Raw genomic sequence first — 9,983 nt, forward strand, 5'->3', positions numbered from 1 at the left:
AAATGATTCTTCCAAATCCTTTGAGAAGGGAACCCACGCCCCCCCCCACCTTTGCTGCTTTGACTTACCACAGGCGAGCAGGAACCTCCTGATCCGGTTCGCTTCTGGGGTCAGTACCTTCTATGCCTGCATTTCCTCCCCTAAAAATGACCTGGAAGAAGGGAAGAAAGGGTGTAAGGGAGCAGTTGCTTTTTTTCTCTACAGACCACAAGCTGCAGGAAAGGATGGATGGACCGTATTCTACAACCCGAGCTGGGGAGTTTCATAACGAGTCACTGGACGTAGAAACGGCAAGAGGGGGTTGCATACACAGACCCTGTAACCATAAAGCAGGTTACAAGACAAAAACCAGAGCACAGAGGAAGCCTCGGAGCCTTGCCTTAATTGCTCCACTCCATTTTCTCGGGTACCTCTCAGTGTAGACAACCATTTAGTATTTAGTTAGCATTCCATGTTGGGAGGGCGGTACAGGCTCCTAAACTTACCTGGTCCAAGGATTAGGTACCCTAGTCCTTTCTGGTGCCTTCCTTCTGCCTCTTGGGTTTGCTCACATCCTGCTCATGTCGTTTATTCGCCCACACCTCTGTGTGATCTTGCCTCTACTCACTTCTATTGAGGGCACCCTACTCATCTTCCAAGGCGTTTTGTGACCAACAAGCTGGCCTACCTACCCCTTCTACCTCCTCTGACTGGCACCCCCTGTGTGCGTTCTATACCCAACCCTGGCGTGCAGGGAGCAGCAAGAGACTGGTCCTACATACCTCACTCTGGGCAGTGAAAGAGCAATTGGGTCTGGGCCCCAGTATAACAGCTGCACACTGTGCTGGGCACTAACAAGCCTGAGCCTACAGCTGTTGGTAGCCCCCCGCCCCCCCAGCTCCTATTTATAGCCCTTTCCGCAGCCCTCCTCCACAGCTCCCAACTGGCTCTTGTTGGTGTGTTCGCTCAAGGTTCGGCTGATAGCCAATTTGAGACAAACCAATCTCTACAGACAGCTGCCCTTCCCAGGTAAAATCTGGGTTTGGGAGCTGGGTGTAGTGGCACATGCCTTTAATGCCGGCACCTGGGAGGCAGATGCAGATGGATCTCTGTAAGTTTGAGACCATCCTGGTCTATATAGTGAGTTCCAGGACAGCCAGGTCAATATAGGTGAGACCTTGTCTCTGAAAAAAAAAAAATCAGGGTTTGTATCAGAGGCCAAGAAAACAAAGGTAGGAATTCAATCCCCAAGGCTCTGAGATGTGTTCTGATATGGAAAGATCTCGAAGCCCTAGCCTACCCTACACTATACTGTCCTTCCTTAAGGAAGGCTGGAGATGGGTGAATGCCCAGTAAGCCAAGGCCAACTGTGTGCTACATGATAAGACCCTGCCTCAAAAAATAAAAATAAACACACATGTCTGAGCCCCTTTTTCTACACACGCAAACTCAAGGCAGAAGTGAGAATTCTATGACCATGACATCTGAGGGCCCTTCCAACTTGACATCACACGGCTCTGTGACTCACACTCTCTCTTCCTCCTCTGACACAGAGGTCAGAATAACCTACAGCCACCCCAGTGCCCCTACCCTGAGCACCTCAAGACCCACCCCAGTCCAAAGGGAAAGATGAAACTCCCAAGCTGCCAGCTAATCTCATGGCAGCCTCTGAGTGCCTGCTCAACCCTGCAGGTGGAAAGAGGGGGTGTGAGGGCGGGTTGCCGTTGCTATGGATACAAAAATGCTTCTCTCATTCACACCATCTGTCTGAGCCAGGATAGAAGACAAACTGTTAGTTGCCCTCACTCCCTTTCTAAGTGGTTACAACTGGATGCTAAATTTAAACGCTGCTCTGAAATCGGGACATATAAGGTCTCTCTGCCAACATCTGAAGGGTTTCATAATGGGCAGAGCTGGAGAGCAATGACGAGTGAGACTCGGAGGCAATCTAAGCTGCATTGTGCAGTCACTGCAATTAGAGATCTTTAAAAAAAATAAAAATAAAAAAGTCCTCTCCTCTTTCTGGCTGAAGATGAAGTTTCAGCAATAAACAGACATCTGCTAGGAGCTTGTGAAGAGAGGCAAGCATAAACACCCCAGGGAGCAACCATAAACAGGGAGCCCTCTCCAGGAAGCTACTGCTCAACAGGGAAGAGGGGATGGAAGTGAGGAGGAGCCAGTGGAGTGGAGGTGAAGGGCAGAGAAGGAAGGGCTGCTGAAGGGATAGGTGGGATGGAGGTGGTGCCACAGTGCAGGGAGTGGGCTGGGGGAGCAGACAGGCAGACAGAAGAAGCTCAGCTTGCGGGGGAAAGGGAGAACTGGCTGACTTCTGTGGAAAACCAAAGCTTGAGACCCAAAGTGGGACTTCTGGAGGAGCCCATTCATGGTGTTCATTATGGAAATTGACCACTCTTTATACGTAGAAAAAAGAGAGGTATTGGAATACACACTTATGCAGGGCACTTTGTACGTATTTTAATTTCATCTCCACATCAGTCTTGAGATAAGTGTGACTACCTCTTCTTTGTAGGCTAAATGGTAGGGTTCACACACTTTCCAAGACCACATGGGTAGGATTTGAACCCATGTCTGTTTTAGCATGCTTTGTTTGCCTGCTTGTTTGCGCCTCTATCACCTGCCTGGAGAACCTGCCTCTGACATTTATCTTTAGTGCCTAGCTGCTCTGAATCTCCCAGATCTAATGCAAAAGGATTCTGACGGGGAGAGGGGGTGAAACTCATGGAGAATGTAATCGTGAAGTTTTGGCCAACTCATTGCTGAGTCGCTGGGGCACTGTGACTCCTGTTTCTTCCTATTCTGGTCACTGCCCAACAGACAGAAGGAAAAGCAGAGTGTGGAATGGGCAGAAGATTGTGCCCACAGCATCTCCACAGACGGTTTGGAACAGCAACCACCATGGATGGAGGCTGAGGGAAGAAAGGAGGCTTGGGTTTTCACTAGTCCCTTTCATATGGAGTGAGTGTCTTATCACCCATCGATGTGTGCGTGCACGTGGGGTGGGTCTCTGCATCTGTACGTCGGTGATGGTGAGTACCACACATCCTTTTGTGTGGAGGTGAGAACCATGCATCTATACATGTGTGTTGGGGCGAGTACCATGTCTGTGTGTGTGGCGGGGGAGAACTACGTACCCATATGTGTGTGTGAACTAGTGAATACAGTGTACCCATGTGTGTCTGGGTGAGCACCATGCATCCATGTGCATGTTAGAGCGTGTATAAACATGTGTGCCCTCCCTCCACTCTGTTTACCCTTTCAGTTGACTGTCAGATACACCCACTTCCTTCAGAAAGAAACGCTTGCCCATTACCATCTGTGTGTTCAAGTGTTAAAGACCGAGCTGCCCCAACACGTGGAGCTATCAACTCCATGAATACTGCACATGGCACCTTAGGATGAGTAGGCACCCAACATAGGAGTCAGCATCCAGAATCCTACAGACCTGGGTCTACTCTACTCCAGGAAGCAGCTCTCTTTAGTGACTAAAAGGTCTGAGTGACTCTTTCGCATGTATGTCATCACCCTCCCCTGCTCCTCATGCTCCTGGCTCCCAGAACCAGTGCTCAGATGAACAGCCAAGGCCAGCATTCAGAGTCCGTGAGCAGTGAGGAGTCCCTGCAGCTCAGCACACTGATATGAAGGACAGAATGTTCTAGACACTCACTCCTGTTTCTGGCATGTGCTGAGCTTCTGGGCTGGGTGTGTCTGAAACTTGGGCCTGCGAATGTTCCACTGACCTGTGGCTCTGACAGTGAGGGGCTGGCAACAACTGTCTAGCTCCTTGCTGCCTGGCTCTGCAGCCAGCTAAAAGGACATGAGTTCAGGACCCATCTTGTTGCTCAGCAAAGGGCCTGCTGTAACATTTTTATACCCTGAAATAAATGTGGATACACTATAGGACGAATGCTAGAGCCACAAGGTACCAAGGCAGCCACAGAAAGGTGAAGATTCTGGGAGGAAGGAACACGATCCTGTGTTAAGTCATATATAGAATACACTAAGGGCCTGGGCTGTAGCTCAGTTGGGAATGTGCTTGTCCCTACACAGAAAACTGCTGAATGTGAAATCCAGAACTGTATTAAAAGGCCACGGCTCATACCTATAACCCCAGCACTCAGGCATTACGTGAGACAGGGAATTCATAAACTCAAGGTCATTCTTACATACGTAATAAATTTGAGGTCAGCCTGGGCTACATGAGACCTTGTCTTTAAAATAAAAACCAAGTGTGGAGTGGTAGCAAAGGTCTTTAAACTCAGCATTTGGCAGAGGCAGACAGATGTCTGTGAATGAGTCCATCCTGGTCTATGTAGTTTAAGGTCAGACAGGGCTACACAATGAGAACCTGTAAAAAGCAAGATAAAACAAAACAAAAACCTAAAATCTCCAACATGGCAAACACAGTATTAACTATGTAGTGGCCTGCACACGCACTGAGCCAGGGATCTCTTCCCGTGATGACTACAGCAATGCTCAGATATGAACACACGGACAGAGCAAGAGAGTGAAGTAACCAGACCACATTTGGCACTCTGTACACAAAAGGCTCTGTGCAGTGGACTTGGGGCACAGGGATGATGATGGTTCTTCAAAATCTGACAGAGAAGGGAACATCCCCAAATCAGACTCGCGGCAGATGCAACCCGGCAACGGCAGGTTATGACCAGAGGGACCCTGTCACCATCCCTCCCACCAGCTTTAATGTCGGCCACCGGCCGCAGGAGGATTCATGCTTTAGAAGGAGTACCTTATCCTCAGGGACCAGCCATGTCTGGGGCTGGTGCCCAGAAGAAGAGAGAAGCTAGTATAGGGAGGGCCGGGGTGCCCTAGAGAGAGGTGCACAGGTGTTTGTCCTTCAGGATTTTCCCAAGAGGCAACTCAGAGCAGTGGAGCCTGGACCAGGCAGGCCCAAGCCCCGGACTCTACTGCTCGGTGCTGCCTCCAGAATAACAAAATGAAGCTAATATACAAACAATATTATGATCTGAGCAAACTTTGAAATCCCAGTTAACTGAGGCACTATCAATAAACATAGCTGTGACCAATGCACGTCCACAGGCACCCAAGCAGTTGAGGACCTGGCGTTAGAGAGATTAGAATATGGATTTCCTATCATGAGAACATGTTTACTATACAAAAAATTGAGGGAGAAAAAAAAGAGTAATGTCATGCCTCGTGATCTATGCTTGCAATCCCAGGTCTCTGGGAGGCTGAGACAGGAGGCTTCAGAGCAACTTATGAAGACCACTTCTCAAGATTAAAGACTTTAAAGAGGGCAGAGGCTGTGGCTCAGTGGTCAAACATTTGACTAACATGCACGAGAAGGCTCAGGCTTTGGTCTCTAGTAATAAAACCAACCAATGAAAGACCCCAAAATGTAAATAAGAAAGGAAAAATATCAACTCAAATACTGACATAACTAACAGAAGCATTAAAATGTTGTTATATTTGCTGAAAAAAGCTAAAATAAAAGATGAAGTACGGGTAGTGGTACACATGTGTAATCCCAGCACTTGCGATGTAGAAACAGTGGCGATCAAGAGTTCAAGGCCATTCTCAACTACATATCGAGTTCACGTCCAGTCTGGGCTACATAAGACCCTTTCTCAAAAGAGCTCAAAGAAAAAAAAAACTAAGATAACAAAATCAAAACCCTAAGTCTTCCCTTGGAGGGCTGTGGCAGGGAAAGCCTTGACTCAGAGGAAGAAAGGGGAGAAGAAAGGGGAGAAGATGCACCCTGCTCTCTACCTAGCCCCGTGTCGGACTCACAACTTGGTCTTGACAGAATTGAACTCAAAGCTTGGGCAGAATGACCTCAGTGGCTGTCAGCCATGCGTGATGTGCTGGGCCAGCTGCTGCTGAGGGCACACACGTGGCCATCTGGGCGCCAAACCACAGACCAAAGAGACGAGGGTGAGCGTCGTAAATAGTTTTCCTATTATTTCAGGATGCTTACGGGCTGACGCTCACTCCTGCGACAGCCACACGAGCGTGAGCGACTCATCATTCCAAACACGCACCACAGCCACAGGAACCCAACAGTCCCCTTGTTCAGAACACACCCCTCCAGTGGCTGCTATGCCACGGAGCATATGGTCACCAAGCCTCTGCTGTGTGTCCCCTGTATGCAGGCTTTGTTCCTGAGGATCCAGAGAGGGACAGAGGGGACTTCAGTCCCCAAGGGCTCGCTGTGATCCATCCCTGGGGAGACGAACTCCCCAGAATGGGGGTTAATTGCTCACAGAGTGGAAGGGACCCTCTGCTGTTCACTGTGACCAAATACAGCATGTGCACAGATCGTCACTCCAGCAGACAGCCGGAAAGGTCATTCCTGACAGGCAGGCCTGTATGCCAGTATGGATGTGGACAGGTGACACTGTAAGTAAGTCTCTGTCCTGTGCAATAATGACCATGGTTCTGCAGGGGAATTCGCTTACGTGAAACATGCTGGATTGTGTAGAGGATAAATGACATCAATAATGGCATCAGAAATCAGCTTTAAAATATTTCAGGAAGAAAAAAACCCAGGGGGGCGGGGTGTGGAGAGATGGCTTAAGCAGACGCTTGCTGCCAAGTCTGACAATCTGAGTTCAATCTCAGGGACCTACATAGTTGAAGGAGAGAACCGACCCCTCCAAAGTGTCCTCTGATCTCTGCACAGGAACTGTGGCATACACACCCATACAGGTACATACATATAGTAGATGAATAAACAAATAATTAAAGGGGAGTTTAAAATAGAACTGAGAGAAAAGCAGAAGAGACAGAGAGTTAGCTTAATGTAGTATCATTGTAATGACTGGGGGAGCTGAGGAAGGTGCAGGCGCATTACACCACCCTATTTTTCTGGAAAAAATGTGTGTGGTGTGTGTGTGTGTGTGTGTGTGTGTGTTTGGTCGGTTTTGTTTTGTTTTGTTTCTGAGACGGCATGACTAACTTAGAACTCATATTTACCAGGTTAGTCAGTCTCAAACCTGCAGCAATCCTCTTGCTTCTGCCTCCTCAGGGCTGAAATTATGGTCTATGATACATACCTACTGCTCTTTCTTGTTGTAGAGACAAGGTCTTGCTGGGTAGCTAGGATGAGCTTCAGATCTACTATCAGCCTAGCTAGACTGGCCTTGAACCCTGGGTTCCCTGCTTCGGTTTTCCTTGCAGTATTTTTTGACAGGCAACTGCTCTGTATGGTGGTAGATGCCCCAGTGAGACTGGTGTAGAAGGAACAGACAACAAAGAGCCAGGAGGATTGTGAGAACCAACTGGGGGTTTTGTGTCATTTCATAGAGGGGTGGGAAGACCCACTCACCTGTCATTAGGGAACTTGGCAGTACCAAACAGGGGCTGTCTGTACTAAGCCCTTGGAGTCCAGAGGATGTCCAAGATTTCCCAGATTCCTGTGGTGTTTTAATCCTCTTCCCAAACAGCTGGAAGCTGGAATCATTGTGAGACTCTAGTCATCTGATAATGCCAGTAACAATCTCTTTGCGTCTCAGTTTTCTATTCTGTAAAATGGGTATAGCCCCAACTACTACGAATGCAGCATTTTCTTCCAGGCTCAGAATGCTGGATGTTAAAGGATAAAGTCTGTTAGCACTTTGCAGACTTCCTGGGTTAGCCACGTTCAGCCCCCTCCAGTCCAGTCAAGTCCTCCACCAGTGGAGAGTGAGCAGAGACAGGCCTAGGCTGGAAGTCAAACCCAGGTAGAGATGTAGACATGGTGGAGAGAACAGAGAGAGACACACATCCCATCAGAGGAGAGAAGGATTGGGGCTGTTCTCCGCAGCTCCTAGTTAGGGGACCATTCAAACTGTGGGTTTCAATCACTCAGCAACCAGAGAAGCATATTCCAAAACCTGCCCCTCACCCACTGCAGAAAGAACAAGCCTAGAGTTCCTTCTAAGGATCCAAGTTAGTTCAATGAATACAGTTCCAGACTCCTGGAAAAGCCGGCCACAGAGGTGGCAGCATTGCTGTCCCCTATCACAGCTAACACTGCCCTATCCCCTCCATTGGAGGACACAGTAAGTAAGGAGGAGGCAGTGCATCCTGCTGGCTGTCCTTTCAGGCGATTTGCAAAGTACTCCTGCAGTCCCCAGAATCTCTCCACAGCCAGGAGCTCCAGGCACAAGCATGCAGGGCATATTCCCACAGCCAAGGGTAGGAAGTTAGCAGGAAGCAGGCACAGAGCCAGAACACACAACTCGGGCTTTTTGGAGAGTAACAATCGGGACCCAACCTGTGCCCACTTCCCAGCTTCTGAAGAAGGCAACACTGATTGCCTTTCAAAATCTCTGGGACGTGAACAAGGACTGCCCTACTGGCCCACCTGTTAGATTCACTGCCCCCGCGGAGGCGACTGGCATGTAGAGGGCACAGGTGCCAGGGAACTCGGGCACTCGAATGCGGAAGACCAATTAGCCGCTGGCTTTTTTCCCTCCGGGTCTATCCATAAAGGGACTGGCTACTGACTTTATCCTCCTTCTAAACCACCTAAGACGTTAGTGGGTAGCGAGTGGCCTTGCAAACGAGAGCACTTTCCACTTTAGAAACCCAGGCCCAGAATAAACAATGTAGAAGGAGACACGAGAGTACTCTGGTTTCAACAAGCCTCTTCCCGGTCGGTAAAGGCCCTTCCCAGCTGTGCCGGTGAGGGTGCGGCTGAAGACTGAGGCTGGCCTGGGATAAGTTAACCCCGCCCTCTTCAGACAGCTGCAGCGAGGCAGAGGCTACAAGAGAGAGACCCCAGTCCAGGGCCAGCCAGCGACAGGGCGGGACGCAAGGATGAGGTGCTCCTGGGCGGGGGGGGGGGGGGCGAGCGGAGGACGAGCACAGGCTGACAGGGGTCACAGGAGATAGAGGGGACAGCAGCGCGGTCCCTGGAAGCGCCGCCACCGGCCAAGTAACCAGCCCGGGTCCCAGCCCGCCGGCGGCCAGGCCACTGACATTTGGCCCAACTTAACTTCCTGTTATCAAGGAGGGAGGAGAAGAAGGGAGACAGAAAAAGATAATAAAATAAAAATAAGCAAGGCGCTTAGTGAGAGGATGGGAAAGGCACGGGAACCTATCTCGCGTGGAGCAAAGTTTGGGGACGGTCCCCTGAGCGATGACAGGCGACCCTGCTGCCGAAGGGCGCCCACTCTGGGCTGGTGTGCTGGGTTTTCTGAGGCTAGAATGGCAGTTTTGATTGGTGGAGAGCCCACGGGGCGCCCAGCAGGTAGGTCTGAGACCGCGGACGCAGCTGCCGCACCTGACCCTCCGGGGCGCCCGGTAGGGCGCAGAGTCCAGCCAGGACTGGCACGGTCCCCACCCGCTCCCGCGTGCCACGGAACCCACTCCCGCTCTGTCTTACCGAAGGTCTCACGGGCCTCCGGGCCTCAGGTCAGCGCCTGCCTTGGTCTCCAGCTGTGGGCGCAGCGATCCGGTACCCCACGGGCCGCCTGCCGAGCCCGGAGCTAGCAAGGCGGCCCGGCGCAGGCTGAGCCGGCCGGGTGCCTGCGGTTATGCGAGCTGCAGAGGACCCGGTAGGGGCACGCCTCCATCGGAAGTTCGGCCAATGACAGGGGCTCTGAAGGCGAAGCTCCGCCCCAAGTCTGAGACGCGCGGCCAATGGTCATGCAGCGCGGAACCCACCCCAACGCCCTCCCAGTTAGTCCTGGGCTACAGCCGCTGCAGCCGCGGACGCACGTGGGCTGAAACCCTGCCCCAGTCCCGGGAGCGGCCGGCCGCTCCCACTCTGGTCACAGGTCGGAGACCCAGCCCTGGGCTGCTGCGAGGTGAACATCCGGCCTTGGTGTTTTCAGATGTGAAGGGAGAGGCGAGGGCTGGGCCTCATGATGCTTGGCCTAGGCAGCTGGAAAGCCAGCCTCACTGTCCGCTTTTGGACTGTAGAGAGCAACGAAGGACTTCTAGGACTGCCTGGCACTCGTGGGCCCTCATTCCTTGCTTTGCTGCGTGCAGTCCTCCTTGCTTAGGTCCTGCCTTGA

General features: G+C 51.2%; 1 protein-coding gene across 3 annotated transcripts in view; it reads right to left on the reverse strand.

The window, feature by feature from the left end:
* The window catches only part of Mical2 (microtubule associated monooxygenase, calponin and LIM domain containing 2), a 196,709-nt gene extending 187,195 nt beyond the window's left edge, over positions 1-9,514 (reverse strand). Inside the window, exons 1-3 of one of the 3 annotated variants that reach the window (XM_057778566.1) lie at positions 9,350-9,514; positions 7,307-7,431; positions 69-151 (exon numbers count right to left, since the gene is read on the reverse strand). The gene's annotated coding sequence lies outside the window, so the exon portion shown is untranslated. The remainder of the gene's footprint in view (positions 1-68; positions 152-7,306; positions 7,432-9,349) is intronic. The other 2 variants (XM_057778568.1, XM_057778567.1) reach the window with 2 other exon arrangements.
* Positions 9,515-9,983: the final 469 nt, after the last annotated feature.

This window comes from Chionomys nivalis, chromosome 8 (assembly GCF_950005125.1).
Source record: "Chionomys nivalis chromosome 8, mChiNiv1.1, whole genome shotgun sequence".
NCBI classification, from domain to species: domain Eukaryota; kingdom Metazoa; phylum Chordata; class Mammalia; order Rodentia; family Cricetidae; genus Chionomys; species Chionomys nivalis.